Source organism: Pezoporus occidentalis, unplaced genomic scaffold (assembly GCF_034315485.1).
Source record: "Pezoporus occidentalis ecotype Australia unplaced genomic scaffold, CSIRO_AGI_Poc_V1 ctg220, whole genome shotgun sequence".
In the NCBI taxonomy this organism is placed as follows: domain Eukaryota; kingdom Metazoa; phylum Chordata; class Aves; order Psittaciformes; family Psittacidae; genus Pezoporus; species Pezoporus occidentalis.
Genome location: NW_026914073.1, coordinates 693,694 through 719,921, shown reverse-complemented (window position 1 = coordinate 719,921; position 26,228 = coordinate 693,694). Strand labels below are relative to the sequence as shown.

General features: G+C 50.9%; 1 protein-coding gene across 2 annotated transcripts in view; it reads right to left on the bottom strand.

Annotated features, from left to right (window-relative positions):
• CNTFR (ciliary neurotrophic factor receptor) overlaps positions 1 to 20,071 on the bottom strand; it is a 205,948-nt gene extending 185,877 nt beyond the window's left edge. Inside the window, exon 1 of one of the 2 annotated variants that reach the window (XM_062620385.1) lies at positions 19,855 to 20,071. The gene's annotated coding sequence lies outside the window, so the exon portion shown is untranslated. Of the gene's footprint in view, positions 1 to 17,492; positions 17,666 to 19,854 lie in introns of those variants that run through there. The other variant, XM_062620386.1, reaches the window with a different exon arrangement.
• Between the last annotated feature and the right edge of the window lie 6,157 nt (positions 20,072 to 26,228).

The following is a 26,228-nucleotide window of genomic DNA, read 5'->3' as shown; positions in this document are numbered from 1 at the left end:
CCTCCAGGCCCAGCACAACTTCTTGCAATATAAAAGTCACCCTAATCCCTTTTCCTCCTGATCAAAAGGGGACAGCCAAGGGCTCACCAGAATGGGTGATGTCAGTTTGCAGCTTTTCTTTTTTAATTTAAAGTTGTTTGGAGAAATTTATGAGGTATTTTTCAGGCTGAGATGTTGACATTTTATTTGCCCAGTATGGGAGCCCTTAGTTGCTTTATTGCCAAAACATAATTGAACAAAGCTCCAAGAACAGAAAGAGCCAGGGAAAATCTCAGTGAGACACTGTTGTGGTGTGCCTCATGACTACAGCACAACAGCCCAACACTTGCAAATGGGATCCCTGGAGCAACATACACCCGACTGCAGCCACTGCCTCCATGCAGAAAGAGGATGAGGATGATCTCTCAGCTGTCACACATCAGCAGTGGAGGTGTGTAACTGGGTGTCTGTGGCACAGCATAAAACGTGTGCCTGGAGACACTTAACAAGGCATAACCAGGCAGAGAAAGGAAGCAGCATGAGGATGGGGTGCTCAGCATCATGCAAGACTCCTCATAGCATAGAGACTTGCTAGGGGTATCTTGCTGCTGCACAGCTGGAGGTACACAAGCACAGACTTTGCACTGGAGGTGTGTGAGGGCCCTGACAGCACCCAAGCCCCCACAGCAGGAGACATAAAAAGCCAGAGAACAGCAGGTCCCTCACTCAGAAAGCACCAGCTCTTCACAAGAGCAGTAGGACTCGGGCGTCCCAGTCAGAAGGTGCTGCAGGAGATCAAACTTACTTACTCGAATCTATGCACTTGGACAAATTCACAGCAGATGAGTTAAGCAAAAACCTCTTTACTTCTGGCTGAAGGCATTTGAGTCATCGGCTGTCAAAGGCTGGAGCCTCACAGTGTGTGCTCACCCCATTCTTATGCTTTTCCTTGCATGTCCACTACTGTCCACTGCCAGAGACAGGACCCCAGGTCATTTGGCTGTACTGATCAAGCCACTCTCAGGGAATAAGCCAGCCTGAAGCATGCAGGGGGAAAGCACTGGGGCAGATATTTTGATTCGCATTTGCAAGAGCTTTTGACAGGAGCAAAGAAAGAACATTTTAAGCATTCCTTTCAGCCAGCAGGCATCCCAGCCCATGAGACCCCTCCTAGGGCGAGGCACAAGAACAATCTCGCTTTCAGATCAAGGGCTCCTTTGTCACCCTGCTGCAAGCCATTTGACCTTCAGAGTCAGAAGCAAGCTCATATCACAAGTGGCTTGATGGGCCAGGGGTTGGGAGCAAGCCCAGGCACTTGAGAAGGAGCGCAGCCCAGCTGCCAGCCCCAGCATCTCAGCAGGGAGATCAACAGACCCCCAGCCTGAGAGCCCAGCTCTGGAAAAGCTTGTTTCAGCTCAGCACATTTCCTCCAACAACCAGACACAGAAGGTCACCCAGGCCAGCATTTCCATTTACAAGAATATCCTTGCCAAGAAGGAACAGACCCAAGCCAAGTTATGCCAGGGTGTCCAGACAAGGTCCAAGCCTTTGAAATAGAAGCTAGCCTTCGTTTCATCAACAGCATCTTCACATGTCTTCAGTTACTCAATTCCCACTCAACCCCCCCCCTCTTTCCTTTGAGGACTGAGCCTGCAAACACCTCATTCATCTCCAGTGCTCCTGCCCACCTTGAAAATCAGGAGCTGTTTCCCCTGTATTTAATTGTGGGGGTATTAATTACAGAGCACAGCATTTCTGAATGACACACTGAGGAGACAGACACACACACAGGGCAAGAGCCAGAGTAGCTTCTGCCCCAGAATTCACCAGGTACCTTTATGTGCAGCCTTTTGAGCATTGCATGCTAGTGATAACACAAGCTGCTCCCTGCATCAGATACCTCAACAAAATAAGAGTTGACAGAAGTTGTTATCGCTGTAAGGTATCTCAGATATATCCAGAGATGGCTTTTCCCATGGGCTGTGCATCCTGCTCTGAACCAAGGCAGGACCACAGCAGCCTCACAACCAGCCTTCAAGATGCTGTATGTTCTCTCAACCCACAGATGCTCAGAGCATCTCAAACCAGCAGAAACTTTAACTGCATGCCTCAGATAACAGCATATTTGCACACGGGAGATGCTCATTTGTGCAGAGATAATAGCACAGCCTCCAGGACAGGGCTCACTGGTGTTGCAATCACCCAGCTACCCGTATTTCCACACCCCAACCCCTGCCTTTATCCTGGGGCCCCACAGGATACGGCCTAGCACCAGTACAGCCAATATTCCCCTTTGAGCCTTCCCTGCAAATGAATGAAACCATGACAATAACAACAACAGTTTTTATAAGGAGGCAGGAGCAAATTTGAGCATCAGCCACTAGACAGAAGGAAGTCACAGATACATGCACACTGTAGAAAGCTCATCTTGAACAGTGGCTGGGTCAGCATGAGCAAGGCACACGCTGGCCTGTGTGCCAGCTTCTCCAGTAAGGGCAAATGTGACAGATGCAGCATGTTTATGCAGCAGAACCGCCACGCTCGCTCCCACAGAGAGCCCTGTCAGCGTGCTTGCATGCAGGCACACACTTCAGGTCCTTGAACGCAGCCGTTCCCAGCCACCGAGGTGTTACAATACACATTTAATTCAATTAGGAAGGAAAAAAACAAATATTAGGGCACACTGCCTGCGATTAAGGAGAATTTCTTCTCCAACATGCTGGCAATGCGCCTGCAATTAGCAAGCCCTTGATTCTCTAAATTCCCCAGAGATCACCAGCACCTGATACCAGCATGTCCTTAGGTCTTTCATAACACAGAAACCCCTCTCCGTTTCAGCACTGGTGAGACTTTTCACACCTTGGGGCTCAGAAACACTTAAACCTCGGACACCATGATCCCAGCTCCGCAGGTCACACCAAATCCGCGGTGTAATTGGCAGCGCAGGTGGGCTGTGGCTGATACAAGCCAGGGCAAAAGCACTCATTAAAAGCAGCAAAGCGAGGCCACGCGCAGCCTGATGGAAGGAAAACTGCTTCCCACATCAGCTCTGCCTAGCCAGCCACCAGGAGGACTGCAAAGGCAAGAGCTAAAGCAGCCCTTCTGCTAATAAGATTCCCCAGAAATGGGGAACATTGGCCAAAGTGGCTGCATGAAGGCAGGGCAGGAGGCTGGGAAGAGCCAGATGGCTTTCCACAGCAAACAACCCCAGCTGCCACAGGGTTAAATCAATGCATGAAGCTATTAAAGAGGGTGGAAATGTTTTAACATGGTTGAGTGAAATTCCTCACACTTTTAAGTCGACAAGGAACCCCATTGGGGCTTAATAGGCTAACGCAACCCATCGCATTACAGGTCATTAACACACATAGGAGCCTTGGGAAGAGGGGCAATTAGGGTTCCCTGCTCACCTCTGCCAGAGGGACTCCCACCCCAGGTTTGGTTTCCACTGATGGGAGAAGAGGGATGCAGGAAGGGGCCATCCCTTCCTCTGCCCCCGACCTGGAAATGCACAAACAACAAGACCTTTCAACAGGTTGAGCTTTCATCAGGTTGAAAGAGCAGAAAACTGGTCCCCAGGGCAAGATGCAATGCAGAAAGTTCCCAACCAAACCTCCTCTGCTGGAGTGCATCGCTCCTCCCCACTTTCCTGTCTCCCTATATCCCTGTATCCAGACAAAGGGCAGAGGAGCCACTGTCCATCATGCATTTGGCAGCAAGAACAAGGAGATACCCACAAAGAATCTGTCCTAAGGAAACAATGGCTGCTTCTCAGAGGCTACATTGCAGTACTGGAATAACTACAGCCTTCAGTTTCTGCCCTATGAAGTAAGGTATGTATTTCCAGCCTACAAAAAAGGTTAAGACTCCTCAGGAACTTAAGAATAGGTATATACCAGTTATTTTCCACTAGTAAGAGAAGAGTAACAAAAGCTCAGCTAGGAGAAGGGTCAAGAGGAAAAGCAGAAAAGACTCACTGCATTATCCCTTAAACTATCAGGTTAGAGCAACTTGCCCTGCTCTCCTTCAGAAGTCCCCAAGGAGGGCAGCCACAACTGTCAGCATGGTTGGGTGGGAGCCATGCGACTGCAGACCTGGAGCTACGAATAGGAAAGAAGTGGCTCACAAGAGTGGTTGCCGGCTTCTCCAGCACTCACCGTTTGACACAGACAGCTCTGGAAGGGTCTGAAATACTGATCTGCAGAACAGAGTCTACAAATTCAGAAGTAAGACCAATTCAAAGTGTCAATGCCTTGACCAGGCCAGAGCAGAGAACAACCTGGGAAAAGGTCTGGGTGGCTGACCTAGATGGGGAAGAGAAACCATCCCTGAGGGAGGATGCCTGGAGCAAAAAAGGGAAGAAAAATCCTATGTAAAGAGTGCAGACAGTCTTTGACAGGATGATTTGGCAAGTTGGATTTTACTCTAATGGAGCTGCTGTTTGCTTTTTTTTCCCTTCCATAAGAGGGTTCAAAGCCCCCACAGAAAATGTAAGAAACAAGCCCCGGGGCTCTTCCTCCCTGAAGTACATCTTCACTTGGATACCCAGCCCTGTCCACAATATAAACATCCCTGTCTTTCACAACACATGCACCTCATCAGGGCTTTGGTCTTTCACAGTCCAGGCTTCGTGTTCTGGCCTGTCTCAAGAGTGGCGTATGGTCATTGTAACAGCACTGCTCACCATGGATAGTAAAGCGGCTGGCTTTGCATCAGTCCAGCCAGGACTCAGCTCCAGCCCTTTCCCCCCTGGTATAAAACCACCTACCAAACACCAAGGAGACCTCACTCACAGCTCTTTGGTGACCCTACTTTTGCCTTGCTTGCATAGGAATCACTGCCCAGAGAGCAGCACAGCCAGGTGCTGCAGCACTGCTCAAGGAGCACGGAACACTTCCCCTCTTGATCTGCGACGCATTTGTTTTGTGTTCCAGGCAGTGGCAGGTCTTATTTGTAAGATCATGAAACAGTGTGAAGCCTTACATGAACATGCCAATTAGATGCTCCAAGCCCCGCGCTCAGCAGAAGGTCAAGAGCATGCCGTGCCGTCTTGCAGGCGCTCAGCCGCATGCTCCCAGCGTCAATCAGGCTCCTCCGATGTGATGTTCTGAGGAGGGCTTACAACAGCATCCACAGCTTTGCTTTTATGGTGCAAGAGGAAACTGGGAGTGGGGGGGAGAAATAACAGTTGATTTTTTCTTGGTGTGGTTTCGTTTTAAACAGGCAGGCCAGACGTGTAACAGCTTCACAACTTCGAGCTGTTTTGATCCAGCCAGCCCCCTCTCTGCTGAGTTCTGGCAGGAGACAGGCACAAAACACCAATTAAAGACAAGTTATGCTTTTTCTGTCAAGCAAAAAAGGAAAGGGGGGGGGGGAGAAGAAGGGGAGAGACTGCGGGGGAGGGAAATAAACCCTGGAGTCATTTTGCTTTCAAACCAAGCTGTCAAGGCAGCGCCCTCTCTTCCCATCTCCTGCCGAGGAAGAGCAAGGGAGCACCTATGTGCCTGCTGCGTACGCATGGCATTAGTCATCAGACCACACCATCAGTCACTTGGCACATCAGGCCAAGCCATGCCCTCACTTTCCCTGGGGCATCCATCAAAGCCTGTGACAGGCAACAAGAGCGGCAGATTCCTAGTGGAGATGACTTGGATGAGCACAAGCTCCACCAGCTCCACTGATGAGAATCCCCACTTAGGGGCAATCAGGCTGGGGAAAAACAAAACTAAAGAGAGGCACAGGCTTAGTGCACTATCTCATCTGGCCACATCAGCAGCTCACTTTTTCCATGGCAGAGACATGCACAGCTGGCACAAGCATACAAACTCTGCCTATTCTGCCATGGAGGTTACTGAGGTTGAAGTCTCCCTGCACAATCAGCAACTCTCCTGGCTTGAAGCTGGGCTCAGGACAGCAAGCTGAGAGCTTCCTCCATGTATTCCAGACCACTGCTTGGTTCAGGGCAGTGTTACCTGGCATGGCAACATACTGCTGACGAGCCACAGCACCCAGCATGGACACAGCAAGCTCTCCATCACTTTGGGCAGAAACAGCTCTGAACCTACCCTGAGCATCTGCAAGCCCTGCTCAGATCTCCCCAAGCAAGCATCAGTCTTGCAGCCGGCCAGATTATAAGATCACAAAGATCCCTTCAGGCTTTATTTTCGCATGTGACTGAGGAAGGTAAATAGCAAGCACAGCCACTTCTAGGGTGGAATATGTCAGACATTTTAGCAGGGCATGAGAATCAACCCCAGCTTTAATATCCAATTTCCTTCCTTAGGAAAGCCCGTTGGTACCGATGAGGGAATCAGCTTCACTCCCAACCTTTTCCTTCCAGGTCTCTCTGAAAGCAATAGTGAACCACAGCAGCAAGGTCACCCCAGGACCTAATGCACATTCTCATTTCAACAGGGTGACAGTTGTGCTGGGCTGTCGACTCCCAAGGGGGGATACCATTAGCAAGGAGCAATGCACAGACTGGTCTTCTGGGCTGGATCCACCCCACAGTTAGCAGGGATGAGGAGGGAAGAGCATCTCTTCCCCTGTTAGGTCTGCTTGGGCTGACAGCATGCACTCCCAGCTCGCTAGTGAGTGCCCTGCTTATTAGCATGGGGTCACTCAACTGCAGCAGAGCACAAGCATCACTTGGTTATTGCAACACCACTCACGTCCACTGCTGTGGAAGTGTTGAATTTCCTTTAAGAGCTCTGAAGGCTTGAATTTAAGGGAGGGAAAAAAGAATCCTCACAAAGAATTGCAGGATCTCTGTAAACACACCAGAGGAAAAAAGAAAGTGAATCTTTGAGCCTCTTGACCTTGACAATGTCCTTATAATTACAAGACTATTTACTTTCAGTTGAACCCCAACTATTGAATAGGCAGTCAAGTTGTTTTTTTTCTTAGCAGATTATTATCCTGCCCAACTAATCTAATGAAAATTATCAGGAGGCTGCTGACCTCCTGCTACACGCACTAAATAATACACAAAGCTTCAGGATCAGACAGGCAAATCATAACCCTGCCTTATCTTAATCACTTTCTGTACAGCTCCAGGCTTGCTCCACTCATGTTTGGCTGTGTTAGCCAAATGCTGTCTCAGTGGAAACCACAGCAGAGCCAGCCCTGAGAATTGCACAGCAAAAAGTTACCTCTGTAAGATTTATTTTGTGGAAGCCAAGAGCTGCAGTAGCAGATATATTTAGTCTCTAAGACGCTGTCTGGCTCCTGAGCTTGTAATACGAGGTGATGGTCCCCTGGCATGGGGCTTTGGGGAAAAGCAGCATTGTCCTGCTACTTTGATGAAGCGTAACAACGAAGGCAAGGTCTAAAAAGGGGTGCAAGAAGGGGCTCATTGGTCCAGATGAGAAAAGCCACCCTTTCCACTACATCTTCTTGACTCACCCCTTGTTTCTGGTTCGTCCTGCAAACCAGACTGCCCATATCTTTTGGAGGTGGCAGAGCACAGCCAGCTGTGTGAGAACTGGGGCAAAGCAAGAGGACCCAACATTGGGGGTGCTCTGTCTCCAGCTCAGGGCACAACTGTGGGGCAAGGGGATCTGCAGCAATCCTGTCCTACTTACTGCAATCCCCCTCTCCTTCAGGGGAGACAAACGCAGCAGCTGGAAGAGATAAAAACCACAACAAGCAATTCAGGAGGCAGGACCTCCACAAGGAGCCACAAAAGAAAGTTATCACACACTTGTGCTTGAGCAGCACACACAGCATCAGGAATAGATTGCATAGGGGTCACTTCAATCCTAAAATAGGTTTCCACTTGGGAAGCTACCGAGAACTGTGGAGACAGACTTCTAAAGGACAAGCTATTTCTATGTTCCCCCTCCCCTACATGAAACCCCAGGTACAACACCACAGAGAAGATACTGCTCTTATCCAGCCTGGCCTTACCCTGAAACACCCATTGTCTCTTGGTCCTTCAGACCCCCCCTGTACAGGTGCTCAAGTTTACCATCAATCACTGCTGCAGTAGGGAGCTTCACCTTGCAGACCTTGTAAACCACTGCCAGCCTCAGCCACAGCCACAGCAGTCTGGTCCTGCTCCACAGCCCTTCCTTTCCTCTTCCTGCCCCCAAAACACCTGATTTACCCTCTCACCCTGACTACCATGGGATTTCAGTGGCTTTTCTCTAGCTGGGGAGGTGCTAAGCAAAACACAGGCAGGCAGGATTTCTCATCTTTTAAATGGCTGATTTCTTCCCTCTTACAACTTTCTAGAACAAAAGGGACAAGCAGCCTCTTCTAAAGTGAGCAGAAACAAAGACCAAGGTAGGTTTCAACGTAATAGAAGAGGGAGGAAGAGGAATAATAGAAAGACAGGCAGGAAATAGCACAAGATTCAGCTTTGGGAAAATACCAGCTAACACATGCAAGGAAAATGATCCGTAGCAGGGATATTCAAAGGGAAGCTGAAATCTGGTAAAAATTAATGTCCACAGCAGCAACTGTGGAGGGACAGTGAGCAGGCAGGGCTTTGAAACCGAGCACTGCCAAGGCAGGGGCTCTACCTCTGGCAGATCCTACCCCTGCAGAAGAGGTGATGCCCTGCTGCTCTGTGGACATGGCTGTGCCCACAGGTGTCTTCAGAGAGATGAGCTTAAGTCCTAGGGAGTCTGGTCACACCATCTGGACACAGTATGGCTGAAAGGGTTAACCAGTCCTTTGTTTTCCTCCCCTCTTTTCAGTTTCAGAAAGCTGTCTGTTGCTGAGGCACCCCAGCTACTTCTGGAAGAAGTTAGAATGGTAATTAAATTCCTCCAACTCCTAGCCTGGGTGACAGGAGCAACCTCAGGCTTCTGGTCATTGAAGCCAACGTTGTAATTGCTCGTGTCACAGCCGTGCTCCATCCTCTGCACTTAAAAGCCAAGATGCAGGTCAGCTCATGTCTCTGCCATCTAGCAGCTGCTTGGTGTCCTCCACAGGCATGGTGATGGGTGCCAGGGCTGCAAGAGGGCCACTGGCCAGGTTGAACTGGCATCACCCTACGGAGTTATGTGGTATGCTCTGAACTGGAAAATGCTGTGCAGGGACAGCTGAGACAGCTCCCAGCAGACACCGTGCAGGGTCTGGTGGATGCAAAGTCAGAAGTGAGAGCCTGGCAAAAGCCAGAAAGTTACAGCTGTCTCAGGATTAGGTCTATCACCAGGCCTGGTCAAGGAGGATGTCTGTACAAGAGGAAGGGATGGATTTAAACCCATACTACACAAAGCCCTCAAAAATGCTCTGAGGACTAAAGCTGGAGCTGTCTGTTGGTGGTGGGACCAAGAGATGGCTGCAGCTCCAGTGCCTGAGGCCATTCCTGGCTCTCTGCATGAGCTGCTCCAGAGCAGAAGTGGTACCACCCTCTTCTCATGCCAGGAAACAGGCTCTGAGCCCAGCTCACATGCTGGGAGAAGGTTGTGACTGCCTGCGAGGGACTACGACACACCAGAGCTTGCAAACGCGTGTTCTGGTGAGGTTTCTTTTCTCCACAAGCTCACTTACAGCTGGAGACATGCGTCTGTGCTTGTCCCCAAGGCAGTCAGCAGCAATAGAGGCATCCTCTGGTGCCAGCAGTGCATGGCAAAGCGTTAGTGACAGCCTCCAGGGATTTGAGAGCAATTTACTCACCGCATACAGACAAGTGCTCGCCTTCCTTGCTGAAATCCAGCAGGAAAGCTGCTGATTAGTGTCACTCATCCTGGTTGTCTTAAGGCAGGCACCCAGCCTGCTGTGACTCTGCTGAGAACCCACCAGCTCATTGCATGCACTGCTCACCACTAAGACCTAGGTCAGATGGAAGCCTGAGGAGGAGGAAGCGATTGCATGCAAGTCCCTACCATTACCCTGTCCATCCGAGCACCTCTTTTCCAGTACAAGCCATGGCTCTGTCTGCTGCTTTTGAACACCCTTTGCCAGCTGATTCCAGCATGGCCTGAGCAACAGGGAAAAGTGAGATCTGTTTGTCTTCACATATTCACTAGCAGGGCTGTTGCTCCAGCCCCCTCGTGTTACTGCCAGTGACAGCAGAGGCAGGAGGAACACAGCTGGACTCCTCCAAGGCAGGGATGAAGCAGGGTGAGCTGCTGCAGGGCCAGCACTTAGGAGAAAAGCATCTTCAGCTTGACAACTCAGCAAATTTGATCTGGAACTGGCAAGAGAGAAAAAATGTAAAGCCTTTAAATGTCATCTCAGGGTTTGGCAGCGAGAAGAACTAAAGACAGAGACAGATAAGCACACAGTGCTGTGCAGAGTACTGAATGCCCTGCTTTGGTCTATGCAGAGTATTTACTAATGTGTCCCACAGCTGGCATGAGCTGTGAGCAACTCAAGAAATCCGTTTTTCTGCCACCAGCTCTGCTTTGGGACCTCAAGGAAATCCCAAACCACCCCAGGCTGCAGTTTCCCCTCTTCGCAGGCAATGATGCTTCCCTGCAACCCCATGTGGTGGCAAGGTTAAAGGCTGACCTTGGTGACCTACTACAGCAAGCAGCCTTGGGGAACCCTTCCAGCCTAAATGCAGATGTGCAGTAAGCGAAACCTCTTGTTTAGGTTCTAGACTCAAAGTCTGGTCAGACAATCCCAATTCCTTGCTTTAAGAGGGAATGTCAAAGTCATCAACCCATTTCCTTTGCCGTTGACATCTGTGACCTGGGCAACTCACATAGTCTTCTTCCTCCCTCTACCAGCTCTGGGGAGACAACAAGCCCATCAGTGCACAACTGGCTCTCCTCTATGTATAAGGCAGCCCTACTTGGAAAAAACCCAGCATTGCTGGCCTGACTGCAGGTGAATACGTGCCAAAACTAGGAAACACAAATACCACATGCCTTTGAAGTCAAGGACCCACCATGGCTGTTGAAGAATTTTCTCTTCATCCTTGCTTTGCAGAGGAGCAAGCTAGGGTGAACTTGATGTCTCTGATCAAAAACAAAGAGGGTTGGGATGCAGCAGATGTGTCTATACTTCAAAAAGCACTGTGCAGAGTGGGGATATGGAGCACTCCCAGTCCTTGTCCCATCTAAACAAGCCAAAAGAACTTGGTATGTTTCAGCTTTCATAGAATCATAGAAACAAGCAATCATAAAACAAGTAGGTTGAAAGAGAGCTTTAAGATCATTGAGTCCAACCCTTCCCCTAGCATTGCTCTGAGAAGTCAACAAGCACCAAATCGGAGCCCAGCAAGCAGGATGTGTGGATGGGAAATGGCTGATGGCAGCTTGCTGGGCATCTGAAGGATGGATAATGCCCAGGAAATCCCTACTGGGAGTCCCCAAGTACATGCTAACGATGTCCTGCCACAATCTGGTTTCACAGAGCTCAGACTGCACTTTTTGCTAGCAAAATAACTCAAAACTGCAGCCAAAAAAAGGGGAGCACCCAGTCTGTTCTGATAGCTGGGACATGACAGAAATGCCTCATCAAAAAGAGCAAGGGGTTTCTGCTAGGTGGCATAGCAGATCCATGGCACAGCCAAAAATACTATCCAGCCACTCTGCTGCCTCCTGCACAGATTTTAGCACTACCCAGTGCTCTGTGCCCCGTCACAGTACTTACTTTCATGCACAAAACAAAAACGAGACTTGCCAACATACCCAATGGGCCTGTCAAACTAATCATGTTAGGAGGGCTGGAAACACACCAGCAGCAAGAGCTGGCCCCTGCTCCAGAGCCCTTGCAGAAATCACGCATCCAGGAGACGGAAAAGCCTTTGTCGTTCCCGGAACCAGGTCAATAAAAGCAGAGACGACTCCATCCAGTGAGAGAGACTCTTTTTATATGAATCACAAGAAAGAGCAGCTTCAGCTCCCCCAGCTGCAAATAGGTGGGCAGTCACAACGAGCCGGCACGGAAACATGTCTGTACAACACATGTGGGGAACCAGCCGCCCCACACATGTCCAGGGTCTGGGGCGAGAGGAAACCGCTCCTATCCACAGCGCGGGAGAGCTGTGAAGAGCAGTGGCCGCTGTTTGGTGCGACTTCCCCCCCCCCCCCCACCTTTTCCAGCCTGGTTCCCAAATCAAACGTATAGCGTGCCGGGGACAGACAACAGGCGAGGCAAGGATATCAAAGCTGAGCAATCCCAGGCAGCTTGGAAGGGTCTCGTATTTATGCAGTGAGAATAATCCACCCTTTTGGGAGCAAAACCACTCCAAGTACACTTTGTCCAGGTGCCTCTGGAACAAAACTGCCCCCCCTCCCCAAACCTGCAGTTATTTGTGGGTGCACCTTTGCCTTAACAGTGTTATTTCTAGAGCTCTTTTCTAAGTGAGAAGCCCAGAGGACTGGACAGAGACTTTTTTGATTGAATTTCAGAGCAGCAGTAGCCTTTTGTTCGCTCTCCTTCTTTTAATGTATTTATTTTTCAAACCCTTAGTTCTGATGCACAGAGGAGGATAAATTACATGTTGGCAAAGTTTGGCACAGGCTGCCTTCTCTTTATATCTGAGAGCCATGCTCTATCCACAGGAGAGGATGTGTCCTCGTTATCACCAACATTTTTTAGGCCATGGACAAAAGGACCACGGTGCAGAAAGTGTACCTATAATCCAAATAGGAGCAAAGTTGTTTTATAACATGTAATACTGTTTAATTTCACAAGTGAATGCTTGTGCTTGTCCCCAGGAACCCCAGCTCAGACAGGCAAGCAGCAACGGCACCAGATCCCTCCTTCTGCATTGATCAGCTTGAAGAGCTCCAGCAAAGGGAGGTTTATGCTTCTCACAGATTATCCCATACAGCATGCAATAGCTGCCGTGCCTGCATGGGATTTGGGCAGGGATCTTGTGCTGCTGGGCATTTATAAAGCACACAGCCTTGGTGGTCACTTTGGAAGAAGCTATTTCTGCAGCAAAGGTAGTGTGGTCAAACCCCAGCTGCCTCCTGTACCTCCCCATCCACCATCTGTAACATGGCACCCCAAAATGCAGTGTCTCCCCTGCAGCACTGGGAAGCCATGGCAATAGCATGGAGCAGGCATAGCTGGGTGGCTCAGCCCCACGTGGCAATGGCAGGGCTCTGTAAGTTTCCAAGTTATTCTCACCCGTGCTCCAGAGACTGAGAAAGCCACCAGAGACCACGAGAAGTATGAAGATACTAGGCTGCAACTTTGTGAACAGAATGCATTCACTGGCTTAACACCCGCATAATTACAAGCAGGCGGCATCCCTTGATAACTGCTAGCAGAGGGATGTGCCTAGCTGTGTGCTTGCTTTGGGGGAGTTTGTGACACTGCCTACAAATGCAAAGCTATCCACTAGTCTCTCTGCAGCTGGCCCTGCCTTGCCCCGAGGATCTCCTCTTTGAATCGAAACTACCTTGCTCCTCCCAAGGAGATCTGAGCCATCCAATGTTATTCCCAGGGCTGAGCATTGCCTTCAGGGGATATTTGTGTGCTGAGGGGCTGGATTCAAACCCTCCTGATCATTCAGGTTGCTCTGACAGTGTTGGAGACTTCACCCCTCATGGAGGAGAGGATGCTTTAGATGTATAGTTGTCATTCCCATCATCAGTGAGTGATGCTGGTAATGACAGTGGGCCCTGCTCTCCATGCTCATCCGCCAGCCAACTCCCTGGCTCCACCTGGCTCCTACTGGCTCTTAGCACCACTGGTGGGAATGGGCAACATATACTGTCCTCTCCTCACAGGGCAGAGTGAACTGGCCAGGAAATACCAATTGATCCAATGGATAAAAAGCATGGAGTGAGAAAAGCCCCTTGTCCCTCCTCTCAGAGGGAACCCAAGCACCCACCACCAGGGCCAGCAAGGTCCAGTCACTTCCAGTATCAGATCAAAGCCTCTCCAGCAGCCTTTCCCTCCCATCCATTTCTTGTGCTGCTTCCCCCACCAGTTCCTCTCTCACAAAGCATGTTGCATAGTATTTAAATGCAACCATGTCTGTGCAAGCCAGATTTCAGTTGATCCCATCGTGTCCCCTCTCTAAGGCAAATCTAAGACAGCGGTCACAATCCCTCTACTAGCTGCTGCAAACACAGCTGCGATTGCAGTACAGCATCATTTATTGCAAACCCTTCCAGAGTTCCTCTTCTAGCCTCCCTGGAGTGGGGAGCAGCAGAAAGTGGTCCTCCTGGGGAGAAGAGAGAGGAGATTTACCACATAATGGGCACCAGTATTAATTCTTCTAACTGCTGCAGCTTTCCTTTCATTCTGCAACTTTATGAACATCACTCACTGATGGCAGCATCCCCAGAGGGCATCGCAAGTCACCTAAAGGAAGGCAGCCTCTTCCAGCCCCGGCATCCAGACAGCCTCTGAGACAGAGAGCTGCAGCCACGCTGCCCAGACAGCTTACAGCCACATCACCGGATCAGCGGTGCCTCAAGAGGGCTTCGATGACATCTTTAGGGTGTCACGGCCAATTAGAGCCCTGACTATACCCTCTAATTAGGTAACACCTTCAGACAAATCACCCTTTCCACTTTAAACCATGTCACGCCTTCGATATGATCCTTAATTGACTTAAAAGTAGACTCAACACTTCTTCCCGGACCTCCTTCCACTTCACGAGGCTTTTCAAAACAAATAAACCCCTGGTCCTCAGCCCTGGCTCAGAAACCAGCTGGGGAAAAGCCCTTCCATCCATTCACACAGGCACTCACCCGCTTGGCTCGAAACAACCTCCCCATCAGAGGTACAAAGCAAACGCACTGACACAGCGGCATCATCCTCCTCTGATCTCTCATTTCTAGCCATCCTAGTGCTACTTTCGACAACAGTCAGCAAAGCATTTTCTAGGAGAACAGGAGTATTTGCAGTGCATTAGCGTCCTACTAAAAACATTGCCTGGGGGCTTGTGAGGAAAGTGGTACTTCAGCAGAGGAGCCTGATATCTGGCAACAGAAGGCACTAAAAAAAAACCCTAACCATTTAGAAATTAATATGCCAGAATGCTATCACGCCTCAACATTTCAACCCAGAAGCTTGATCTCTGTTTTCATTAAGCAATGAATAAACTGAAACGATCCGAATGTTTTCAGTCTCTCACTAGCACAAAATTTTAAATAGATAGGCAAAAAATACCCTACTATCATAACTGCAAACACGCGGAACAGAAACTATCAAAATTCATAGAATATAAATATCGAGTCCTTCCAAGCCTGCTATGAGAACAATGTCTCTTTATTTGCTTTTCATGAGGTTTGCTCTAAGAAGAGATAAAGACTGCAGTATAGAGTATTTTAATATACATACACACGTTCACATCTGGAATAACAGATTTTAAGGACAGAATACAATATTACCGCTGAATGTATGCAGAAATGCATAAACATACCCTAAAAAACATATTTTTTTGCACCCTACTCAGATATATACATGGACTCATATGTACGATATAGGTATTTACACACCCCCCCACCAGGTTTCAGATCTATCAGAACCATTCATTAAATGAGACTCTGTAAAGTTTTTGCTGCTTTGGGAAAACACGACCCTGAGGAGACATCACATGTGAACTTAACATCCAGCAGAAAATGAAACCATAACACACTGCATCTTGAAAGCCAGCCCTGAATCTAACTTAATCCCTTCTCTGGACAATGCCTCCAGAGAGGCATTAAAACCAAGCTAGGTGTTTTCCTGGATTTCCCAAATTCCCCGGAGACTCCCTGGCAGTCTGGCTGCATCCATCTCCTCCCCGCTTCAGAGATGTTTCCGGCTGATCGCTCCCATCCTTACTCCGGCTGCTCCCACGGCCGGCGGCTCCTGCGGAGCAGCATCCGGAGAGCCGCGTCCTGCCCTGGCTGCAGGACGAGTTACGCGGGGCACCCCTCGGGGTTTAACACTCAAAGCGTGCAGGGGGACGATGTGCGGGCTGGAAGGGTCAAGAGCAGCTTTGAATCCTCCTCCTCCATCCCAGACAAAGGGATTCCAGCAGATCTCATGCCCCCTAGTGTCATCCAGGCGAACGGACCGGCACCGGCACCGGGTACCACACGGCCCAGCCAGTGCCCGGACTTAACGACAGTAAAGCCAGCATCGTGTCCTGCTAGTGTCTGGAGAGCAGTTACCTGCCATTTCCCACAGCTCAGGTGAAAGGCAGCATGAGCTTGCTGGCCCTCCCGACCACCCCCAAAGCAACAATAGCCCCCCAGGTGTCCCCATGCCCGGCACAGTGTCGCCTCTGTTACACTCCGGCAGAGCCTCAGCGAGATCTGCCCCACCAGAAGATAGCCAGAGCGGTGTCCCTGGCGAGGGACCAAGAGGAGGAGGCAGAGAGCATCTGCAGTGGACACTGTCCAGAATACAGCTCCTCCTAAAAATAGATGGTCCCTGGAAGGGCCGTGCCCTTCCAGGGAGTGGGAAGGCTTGGTGCTGGGAGCTTAGGGTTTGGGATGGCAAAACTTCAAAGTGTATGAATGCATGACACTGCTTTTGCACTAAGTCAGCAAATTCCCTGTGAGAGCACCTGTGGCATGAGCTCTGACCATTAGCATGAGAAGCAGTGCACAAAACGCAGCATCGTTGCCTGCCCAGCTACTCTGACCAAGCAATAAGATCCAGTATCTCCCAGAAAATCAGCCATGCTGACTGCAATACTAATGGGTGCAACTGACACTGGACCGTGCACATGGAGCACCTGAACAAGAGGAGGGTGTTGGACAGAGCATGGGAAATGTGCACTGACCCTGTGCATCTGCCTCAGTTTCCCCACCTGTCCAGCGGCCATGATGCAGCTTGCCCTCTCTTATCTTTGTCGTCCCTCCTCGTTCAACTATTAGCTCTTGTGGGCAGATGCACACACTGGGAGCCACAGACAGCACCCAGAGCTCTGTTCCCTTCCAGCGTATGCTAGCAGCACGCAAGCAACCTCGGCAACTCATTGCCAAAATTTGGAGGAATTCTCCCCAGGGCACTGACCTGGGTATGCTGCTTTCTTCTGCAACACCGAGCAGGGACTATAGCTTAGAATAATGGGGAAGTAACTCAGTTCAGTGCTGACAAAGCATCACAAGCCCCAGCGGGGTGGGAGGGGAGGAGGTGTCCTTCCCTCACACTGCCATGCCTGGTATACATCATGTTTAGGGCCAGGCATACGTCACCGACACAAAATGGACAAATTGGAGGGATTTCAGAAAAACGAGCGACAAAAATGATCAGGAGGCAGAAGGGATTGATTTACAAGGGGAGAGATTAAAAGAGCTGCGATCAGTCTAGCTGGGCTGAGCAAGCACTGACAGAAGCAGTCGGATGCTAATCTGCAAATGGGATGAAAATGGTACAGGAAGGAATAATTTAGCATCTTCAGCAGAAATGGGATGAAATTAAGAGAAACTCGAGGCTGAGTAGCTAGGAAAAAAAATCCCAAACAACTGAACCAACCCAAAATAAAACTCTTCTCCCAGTTGTGCATGACCATTTCTATCAACGCACACAAAGTCCCAAAAACTCTTTCTGCCTAGGACAAGAACCCTGGGGAGCAACCGTGCCTTACTGCCTAAGGTGACACACACACACACACACTCACACAGAACCCTTTCCCACCCCAGACTCACACTCAGGAGAGCAGCAGGGCCTCCACGTTAACCAGAGAGGATGGAGGCTTCACCCTTGCCAGAAAGCAGCAGAGAGTGAAGGCTGAAGCTGTCCGGAGCAGTGGGAAGGTCCCCGCAGAAGGACGCCTTTGCATTCCCAGGTCTTCACGAAGGAAAGGTGCTGAGATGGCTTCCTGCGAAGTCGCAGGAGTGAGCTCAGCTGCGAGCACTCAGATATTTACACACAAACAGCACATTACTCAGCAACTCCCATTTGTCAGGCGTAATGGCAGCGGCAGCAATAATAAACGACAGAGCTGAGAGACAGACTCCCCAGGCGCACAAGCAGCCCCAGCCTGAGCTGAAGCAGGATGCATTCCTCCAGCTTGAGGGGGAATTAATTGAGAGTGGCCAGGAGCTGGGGTTTGCACCCACAAAACTCCTGCTGCCGGCTTTGGAAAGTGAGCCGCATCTCCAAAAGCTGAGCTTTGGCCCCACAGTTATTTGTACGTGTATGTGCATCACAAGCTTTCTGGCTCCAAAAGGTACCAGGGATTCTTTTTTCCCCAAGTCCAAGAGGTGCTGAGCACCTCCCATAAGGATGGGGACAGACCTCCTTGGTAGGATCAGGTCCTCTCAGGGTAAATCAGACCAAAGATAACACACAATTGTCAGATCCTGCCTTGGCCTTCTCTGACAATAGGCTCTGATGAAGTTATCTTAAAGGGATGTTCCAAAGAAGTCTTCCAGGCATGAGGCTCTCATTTCCAAAGCACAGCCTGGCTTTGAAAACTCTGCCCTCCCCAGTAAGCCCCAGAGAGCTCTGGTCCTTGTACCTGGTCCCAGTGAGATGATTGGTTGGACACAAGCATCCCTTGCACATTTCCAGCCATCACAGCAAAGCCCTAAGTCCTCACAGAGGGACAGGACAAGGAGCAGGAAAGGCTTCTCCCACATATTTGCACATTTTGCAGGAAGCATCCAGTGTCCCTGCAGCCTCACTGCCTGCACACACCACGGCAGGACCAGCAGCGGCGCATGCAAGTCCTGTCCCTCACCGGGATAAACAACATGCGGGCATGGTCAGAGTTAAATGAGCGGAATCATAGCAGAAGTCAGCAAGTTCCTGACCAAAAAGCAATCTGAGGAAAGGACCTCCTGGACTATCCCGCAAATTAAAACACAAAGAGACGTGAAAGAGAAATCAAACGGCTTTGTAGGCAAACCTCTTTCTGCAACCTGCCCTCTGTACAGACCCTCCACATCTGCCTGTAAGCATAGGGTGGGGAAGAAAGGGGCTTTCTAAGAGAGTGAAGAAGTGCTGATCTTTATACCCAAAAAGTTTAGCTGACTAAGAAACAGCTGCCAGGGGAGCCAGGGACTTCGAAACATGCAGACCAGGTTCTGTCCCCAGTGAAGGCAGCGCAGATTAGCTCCTGCACTGGTTGGAGTCCCAACCCGGTTTTAGGATTGCAGTGGGGAAAGTCACCGGGATCTGGAAATGTCAGGGAGTTTGTGCAGCAAAGGCATCGGTGTGTATTATGCAATTCTGGAAGGCAGCTCTCGTACTCACGCTCGGGATGAACTGCCTAGCCCAGGGAGAGCAGTTCCACAGAAGCGCCATGCAGATGCTTTTCTTATAAAATCACACCACCCCCTCAAAAGAAAATAGTAATAATTCAAAATTAAAGCACTGCCGCAGCAGAGGAAAGGGCAGTTTGCGCCTTTGGTGGGACGAAGGGAAAAAAATCGCTCTCCCGCCCAGGAAATCCACGGGCTCCGTTTTACAAAAGAGCCACCCCGCAACCTCAGCTCCAGCCCTGCTCATGCAATGCAGCACGCAGGAGGGCTCATCCCTTCCCACAATTCAACCTGACGCCTCCCGCAGCGGCTGCGATGCCGTCCCCTCCGGGGAACAGGGGTCCCACCGTGCTTGGGGTGTCCGGAGCGCCCCGACTCCGCGTCCCCCCATCCCTCTCCCGGCGGGAACGCCCGGCGGGCCGGGGCGCGGGGCGGACACACACGCACGGAGGAGCAGGAAAAGTAAGTTGCCCAAATTGTTTCCTCACAGGGTTCGTCCCTGCCCCGACGGCGCGGGGGGGGGGGGGGGGGGGGGGGGGGGGGAACGGGACACGGACGCGGACATGCGTGGGGAAAGGTGCGCGGCTGCGGGGCGGGAGGGACGGAACAGCGGGCGCGGAACGGGGGAAGCAGGAACGTTCCCACTCCCCTTTTTCGCTTCCCAGAAAGGCAGCAGTGCTCTGGCGGCGGGCACCGGGGCTCGCCTCCGCTGACCGCCGCTTCTCCCGTCCAGCGGGTGGTATGGGGGTTAGGGTGGGGGACACCCCGCACCGCCCTCCGTCCCCGTCCGCCCGGTACTCACGGCGCCGTCCTTGCCGCCGCTCCCGGCTCTTTACCCCATGCAACCACCGGCTGCTTCTGCACCGGCTCGGGGGCTATAAGCTCTTTTAAACTCCAGCACATAACCCATGTGACCGCAGAAGCCACTGGTAAGGAGCGCCGGGGAGCCAGCGATGAGCTCAGCCCGCACCCCCCGGCACAGCGCCGCGGACGCGCTCCCGGCCCCGCCGCGCTGCGCGCACCCGCCCCACGCACCCGCACACACCGACACACGCACACACAGACCCACGCGTGGCCCCGCCGGTACCGGCGAGCCCTTGTACCCCACCACGGGAGCACACCCATGCGGACACGCAGCTCTCCACCCCCCCCACACACACACATCCCCGCGGATGCTGGAGCTGGAGGGAGGCACCGCACACACCATTACCCCTCTTCCCCGTGCAAATGCACACGGAGGAGCACACCCGTGGAAGCGCCGTGAACACGGAGCTGTGCACACACAGACCTGTACCACCGTGCACGGCACAGTCCCTGCGTGCATGGGCAGGGGGCACAATGGAAGTCTCACCCCTGCATCTCCCCTGAGATGCAGACCAGGGTGAAGGCAGCACTCTCGCAGCCCCCTGCATGTACATACACACTCAACGTGTGCCACACACACATGAAGCCATGCACACATGCACTGCCTGGCACAACGCACCCTCCCCATCAGAGGATGCAGACCCACATGAAGGCACCGCGCTCTTTCTGTGCACACCTCCATGCACATCCTTGCACACTACTCGTGAGTGTGCATCCCCTTGCACAAGCACCCTCTCAGCGTGCAAAAGGAAAGCATCACATGCAGATGCAGGATGAAATGGAAGTGCTGCACTCCCCCCTCTTGCACACACATACATGCTGCACCGCTGAACATACAAGACTGCTCTCACACCCTCTTGCACAACTGATGCACAAGGGAAGCAGCCTTCCCATGTGCACCCACCTTTCCCGCTCCAATGTAACTTGCTGGTTCCTGCCAAACAAGCCCACCCTGCCCAAGCATTGTGCCTCATGGCTCTGGGGTCCCATGTGGCATGTGAGGTGGTGGTCACCCTATTTCCCACTGCAGGTAAAGGCTGTGAGCTGCCACCACACAAGGGGGTCTGCAGGGCAAAAAGGACACACATCCTTTCGTGCCGCGCACCACAACTCCTGACCAGGCAGAAGCTGCAGGGGTGGCCATGCAGCCGGGCCGGGATTGCCAGCCCCGGGTGCCTGTTCCAGCCATGGCACGACCCAACTGGGAGTGCCAGGGTGAAATGTGCCAAGGGGGGGGACGGGAAAGTGTGTGAGGCTTTGGTGTGCAAAAGGCTGGGACAGGCAAGCCTGGCTGGGCAGGTGCAGGCGTGTGCTGCTGGGGCACGCCAGCAACACGTGTGAGAAGGCAGAGCTGGCAGGCAGAGGGCTTCGCTGAGAGCTGAGTTATGGAAAATGACTCTTTCCAAGGAATTGCTAAAATTAAAGCAGCAGCGAGGCCAAAAGAGCAGGAGCCAAAGGGGAGGGTGAGCAACGACAGCCGAGCGGCCTCAGGGCGAGGAAGGGCAGGGTGGGCAGGAGGCCGAGGAGAAGGCACCCTGGCAGAGCTCCCGCATCCCCACAGCTCCTGTCACCCACACAGGCAATTGCAAACAGCCTCCGGGGGGGCGGTGGGGGGGTGTGTGTGGGGGGTGGGTGGAATTTTGGGAAAGGCTGCTTGGCACCATGGTGGCAATGGCTGGGGGGTGCCATGGGGCTGGGGGGTCTAGGGGAAATCGCCCTTCACAGGCACATTCCCCAGTTGTCTGCCAGCATGCAGATAAATACCTCTGTTTCCCTAGCTTGGAAGAGACAAATGCCCATGGAGAAAGAACCTGCTCGCTGCCAGGGGCTAGGTGCCAGTGAGGGGCAGAGAACAAGGCTGGCAGGGGCTTTTTTTGGGGAGCACTGCAAATCCCTACAACTCCTAATGGGAGTCTTCTGCACTCCCCCCTGTCCCAAGTTCTGTGGCAGGACTGGGGTGCTGGTCACTGGACATCAGCATTCGGGTCAGCAGTAAGGGCTGTTGCAGCTTCCAGATATCCAAACGTTCCCAGCACAAATCCCCGTGACTCAGGAAACAATGCATGCGGGAAAACTGTGCAGAGAGGACTTGGGAGAAATACTTCCATTGGCATGTTCCCACTTTCCCTGGCATCCCAGCACTTCTCCTCTTCTGCAGAAAACAACAGCAGTAATAACAACAACACAACTTTCTTCCCGATCTTCCTGTTAAAGAGAAAAAAAAAAAAGAAGAAAGGTAATCTGCAGGCAAATCTACAAAATCCAGTATGTTTTGTTTCAATTAGATATATGTTGACAAAATTAAAGATACCACCTCTCCCTGCAGCCCTGGCCTTACACAGACAATGTCACAGAGGAGAGGAAGGGGCTGGGTGGAAGCCAGGTTTTGTCTAGTTTTCCATTGATGCTACTAAAAGCCACTATTAATTGGATGGAAATAATGATGTTTTGTCTCAGACGAAGGTCCGTAATAAATTATCTGTTTATTGTTACTGGTTTTATCTATGAAGAATAACCAGCATGTTAGGACTCGGGGGGGGGGATTTGTGATAGATAATAGCAAGTCCTGAAAAAGCAGGAGGGCAGACTAGGAGCAGAGGGGGGATGTATTCAAGGCTGTTCAGCAGGTTGCAGCAGAGCTGGAGAATGACCCTCCTCCCCCAGAGACTCCAGACTGAAATAGTCACAAAATGAAAGAAGAAGAAAGACAATCCCCACCTCTTTTTCTCTCTTCATCCCTCCAGCCCCGCGGTCAGCCAGGATCATGTCCGAAAAAGGGGTAAAAGCTGTGCGGGAAACAGAAACTCTCAGATGCCACTGGGAAATGTGTCAGGAGAGCAAGTGTTTTTGTGGGGATAGGATGGAAAGGTACTGCAGCACCAATAGGTCCAGGAAGAGAGCTGGACCCAGGGACATGATTCTCCACTAGTTTACGAGCTAGCATTAGGGCTGGTTTCCCCATCCACTGTATCCCAGTGCAGGCTTATAACAAGCCTGTACACTGATGTTCAACCAGAAGACTATGCCACTCCACCCCATTACATGTTGACAGCTGCCTCCAGCAGCAGTGGTACCCTGGAGCAGGACAGTGGATGCTTCACAGCCATGTGGTGGGAGTTAGGTAGAGCTGAGCCATAGTCAGACCCTGAACATTTTGAGCTCGACCTGGCCAGCTTGTAAAGCAGCAAAGATGCCTCCAGGCCAAAGCTCAAGAGGAGAGCATTTGCCTGGTTGTACCCAAAGCTGTGTGTATATAAGGTGAGAGTCTGATCCAGTGTCTTTACATACTATTTATTTGATACCTTGTGGCAAACATCTGGCCAAATTACTCACGGATTATTCAACCATCAGGAGAGCTTATTGAATGATTACTGGTGAATCATTTGTTCAAAGTAAAATGCCCAAATTCTTACACTGAACTACTGTCAGGCAACATGCAAATGAGCTTAAGTCCTCCAAAATCCCTGAGTTCACATCTGCCCCTAAGTCTGTGCTCCTTGCTCATGGCTTCCCCAACATATCCGCCCCCTGCCCGACCTCTTGCCACCGGCAGAAGCAAGGTGAATAGAAGACGTGGGGAACCATTCCTTGAATTCCTGCTGGACTTCAGGCAAACAACAACACAGCAGGCTGAGTTAGAAGCCTTGTCTTTTGCCTTTGCACAAAAGAGATTCTCTGAAGGGGGAAAAACCCCACAACAATGGTGAGGAAACGTACAGGGTAGGCAAAGAAAGAAGCTGACCTGGCATGCCACAGGCCAGAAAAAAGTACAAATGATCTTGCAAAGAAGCAGGAAAAGATGGGAGCTACAGAGCCAACAAGCTTTTTACCAGCCCGATTTAATCATCTTCTCAGCAAATGCTCCCCACGAGGAACAAGAGGGGTAAGCAAGATCATGAAAAGATTGCAGGCAAAGGAATTCTGCCGGTACTCCTGGACTGATTAAAATTCCTCAGGACTCATGGCAGGAGAGATTATTTTATGTAAAACTTCACCTTGTCCTTATTACATTTGCCAAACTTCTTCCTGTGTAGATAAAGGGGAATGGTGGGAGGTGCGTGCTAAAGACAAAGATGGAGATAATAAGTACAGGACTTGGCTGTAGCTTTCCAGCCTGTTACCCATTTGCCTGGGAAGGCTGGTGGTGGTGAGAGTCTGCGTGTGTGCACACAATAAGGTGCAAAAGCAAGGAGAAGTCGTGGGGACATAAAGCCTGGGCAGAACACAACGTGGCAAAGGTTTGTGAGAAAACCCTCTCCTTGGGTGCAACCCTGATCATGGGCACCAAGTGGCTTGCAGTGATTAGTGTGATTTGGGATGCCGAGCAAACCAGGTCCCACCAGCGAGCAAAAGTGATGTGAGTAAAGTCTCCATGCGCAGCAAGGTTTCGGCACATGTGGTTATCAAACTGCTCCTGGGAAACAGAGATTGGCATATGGTGAGACCCCTCACTGCTACTGCCGGGTAAGATTTCGATGACAAAGTACCGCCTGACACCTGTTATAAATAACAGCCGTCCCATCACCCACTCAGCACATGGCCCGCTGCTGCCAGCTCCTCGCTCGGAAGAGGCTCAGCGTGGAATGAAAGCCATATTTAAAGTACATTTTCGCATATGTCTTCCCGAGCTAGCAACAACAGGAGAGGGGTCTGGAAAAGGTTTCCCCTAGTTCTAGTTTCCCTTTGGTGCCACAAGCAGAGCCCCACGTAATCTCATGCAAGAATCAAGAGTGTACAGTGATTATATTTTCATTTTCCATCACTGTTTCATGGATGTCCTGAATTACGGGTGCTGCGATGCTCTTGGGACTGGGAAATCATCACCATAATCCTGTTCATCTTCCAGGTGGAGGGTTTTTTTTCACCATAGATCAGGACATCTGAGGGTGAGGTGGTGCTGTCCCACTGTCAAGGCTGAGGACCATGTAGGTGTCCAGAAGGATGTGGATGGCACAAGGCACACATAGAATAGTGCACATCTTTGGGACGGGACCCAGGCATTCTGCCTCCAGCCCCTTCTGTAGCAGGATTGCACCTAAACCACTATAGGGGCTGCAGCCTTTTACACATGGCAGAGGTGCTCTCATTACCATTGTGAAAGCAAGGATGTCCTGATGGTTGTGGCTTTTGTCTAGAATGAGAACCCCTGCCATAAAACCCTGCCAGTCGCCAGTAATATGTAAGCCCATCCCAAGCTGTGACTCATGCCAGCACAGCTGGTTTGCCCTCCACTATCCCCCTGTGGATTAACACCTTAAGGCAGGCCAGCATCCGCTGCACCGTGACTCCCTGTTCTGGTTGTGGTGCTGGCTCCTATCACGAATCATCTTCCTTGTGTAGAAAGCAGAAGCCAGGGATTAGTGCGGTTTGAAGTTCTTAGCATGAAAGGTCGGGTTTGAAAGAAAAAAGTGAAAGAGCTGCTTTTTGAATGTCTTTTGGTGAGGAATTTGCAAAACCCCTGTCCCCACGCTTTTCAAAAGGTTTTGTAGGGTTTTTTTTTGTAAAGTGGGAGGTTGAGGGAGGGAGATTAATTTTGTTTCTCTTTCTCTCTTTCTGCCTTTAGCCGAAAAGCACAATTCCCCCAGAAAAACGCATTTGGGGCATATATAATATTGCAGTTAAAAAAAATCTGGGAAATGTCATGAGAGATCGAAGATGACTCAGTTTCAAACTCTGCAAGTCAGAAACACCTCGAAACATCAGTGTTGGGTGTGGGGAGCAAGGGAAGGAGAGGAGGGAGAGCTCCCTATCTCTGCCAGCAGCCCCTATGAGCTCCTGGTTGCCGCATTCAGGGCAGAGATCCACAGTGGGAAATGACCATCCCAAATGTGATGCCTGGAAAAAGATGCCACCACCACCACCACCTCCCTTCCTGTGCTCCCCACTGTTTGGCTCTCAATGAGTACTAACCTTTTAAATATGCATTTTGTGATGATTTGCTGGGTTTCTTCTCCTTAGCTTTGAGGGTAAATTCCTACAAGCATAAGCTTATAGTTCAACCAAGCAAGTGAAACCTTCTGTGCTTAAGCCACATCCTCACCTCATAGATCCTTGGTGCCTCTATGTGGGGCATGTCTATACCATGAGGATGAATGGCTTTCATGGGCACTAAGGAAGACTGTTAAGGACACAGCTATGCATCTTAAAGCCCTTAAATTGCAAAGGAGATATATCCCCTCTTCTTGCTGCTGCTGCATCCTCCACCATCTTCCTCCATCTCCTTTCCTTCATTAGCCATATTCCTAGCCATCCCTTCCTTCAGCACTACTAGTGCCAGGACCAAAACTGGACAAAAGTTTGCTTTCCTCTCTC